This window comes from Berghia stephanieae, chromosome 4, assembly GCF_034508935.2.
Source record: "Berghia stephanieae isolate SIO BIC M18660-M18661 chromosome 4, UCSD_Bste_1.3, whole genome shotgun sequence".
Classification (NCBI taxonomy): domain Eukaryota; kingdom Metazoa; phylum Mollusca; class Gastropoda; order Nudibranchia; family Aeolidiidae; genus Berghia; species Berghia stephanieae.
Window position 1 is genome coordinate 94366726 of NC_088363.1, and position 1942 is coordinate 94368667.

Sequence of the window (1942 nt, forward strand, 5' to 3'; positions counted from 1 at the left end):
ACATGGAAATCACACATATCTCTAGTCTCAAATATAACATCAAAAGCAAGTGCATTTTAACTCGAAACCCGAGTGGCTGCCCCGCCAACAGGGATTTGTACAACCCCATCTTCACTAGTGGGAATGTGGTCTAGTCCTATGACATTCGCTTTCGGACAAGAAGGTCCAGGGTTCGTGCCCCGCTATGAACGGCGCATAGTTGAGTCCGTTGAAAAGGTTCTTCACTAACATTATCTCACTGCACCATTGTGTATAATGAATACATAGACGTCAGCAGTATTCTCTGCCATGGACAAAATTGTGCGGCTATGTGGTCTAGTGGCATGACACGCGCTTTCGGATCCGAAGGTCCTGGGTTCGAGCCTCGCGCTCGGCGCATAGTTGAGTCATTGGAAAAGGCTCTTTACTCACATTCTATCACCGTACTCATGTGTAAAATGAGTATCTGGCCGTTAACAGCGTTGTCCTTGTCCGAAAAATTGTAATATCGCCTTACATGCGTCATGTCCCGTCCTCCATGTTAAATGTTGCTGTTGACCAGAGACCCCTTGTAAAGCGCTTTGAGCACATTTAGTGGATATTGCGCTATATAAAGCTCAATAATACGATCCTAAACTAGTCAAAAATGGTAGGTGTAAGATTTTAAAAATACACGATAACCAGTGCCAGACGAGGCAGGACGAAAATCATAAAGAATAAATCAGACCAAATCGCGAGTCGATCTCCAATGAGAATCGAACCTTAGAACTCCCGGTTACCGTTTTAAAAAATCTAACGTTCTGATTCCTAGTCAACAACAACAACAACAAAGACAAAATAAAGAGGAAAAAAAAAAGAGAAAGGAAAGAAGACAGAACGAAGAGACAGAAAGAAAAGAGCAGTCATTGTTCTGTTCCACTAAGTTTGTAATCTTATCAATCAAGGAAAAACCGAGGTATTTTACCCCTATGATCTGTAATTCGGGTAAAATAGGTTTTACTCGCTGTCAAAAGATATGAATGACCTCCTTCCCCCACCATCCGCACTCTCTACTTTCAGCTTTTATGCACTGACCTATATTTTTTAAATATAAATTATTTCTTGTTCCAACCTGTAACCCCCTCCCCTTCCTTAACTCAAACATAACAACCATTGTTTCGATTATAAAAATTATAGTTTTGTCGATTGTCGATATTCGTGAATGCGCGCATGCTCAAAATATATGCGATCTAATCTTCCTTCTAATGACCTTGACATAAACATCTGATTCTAAAATCTTCCTTGATCACGGCTTCAGTGATAAAAAAGTACCCTCATAAACGAGTGCAAAATGTTAGCTGGATTATTCTCACCAAACTATTCAAAATTGATGATATACATTGCAGATATGGAACATTGTATTTCATTCGTAGATTCAACGTTTGGAAAGGTTCCAAGCACCGCCTCAAATGTCACAAAGTGGAGTGTTCGTGGGTACAAAAAGTGAATTCAATGGGATTACTGATATTAGATCTATATATTCGATAGCCTACCATCTCCGTTGTCGTCTCACCAATCGCACCAAAAGGGATAACGGACTAAACAACATCAGAAAGGTAAATATACGGGGGGAAGAATCCCAACAAAATTCAAAAATTTTAATTTTTAATTAGAGAGCTGCGCCGGTGGTACCAATAGCTTCTTTAACTTTTACAATCATTCGGTTGAACAGAAAAATTTTAAAAACTTACCGCTTACCGTCAATAAGCAGTTTAGATTTGAAGATGCATTTGTTTTCTATCAAAAAACATTCGGTACTAGACAATCATTGATGAATTTCAAAAGTTGTGTTTGAAATTATATCGTAAATTTTTCATGATTCATTCCTCGCGAAATCGTGTGGGTTTACGTCTGTTTCAATGGCGCCGCCGCTAAAACACAGGTTTTTAAAAAAGTTTATTGAAAAGATTACGGAAAAAGTGTC

The 1942-nt window shown here is 38.9% G+C and overlaps 1 protein-coding gene across 1 annotated transcript in view; it reads left to right on the forward strand.

Moving 5' to 3' along the window:
- Positions 1-1237: 1237 nt before the first annotated feature.
- Positions 1238-1942, forward strand: part of LOC144971610 (uncharacterized) — a 38002-nt gene continuing 37297 nt past the window's right edge. The window contains exon 1 of the mRNA XM_078912682.1: positions 1238-1574. The gene's annotated coding sequence lies outside the window, so the exon portion shown is untranslated. The remainder of the gene's footprint in view (positions 1575-1942) is intronic.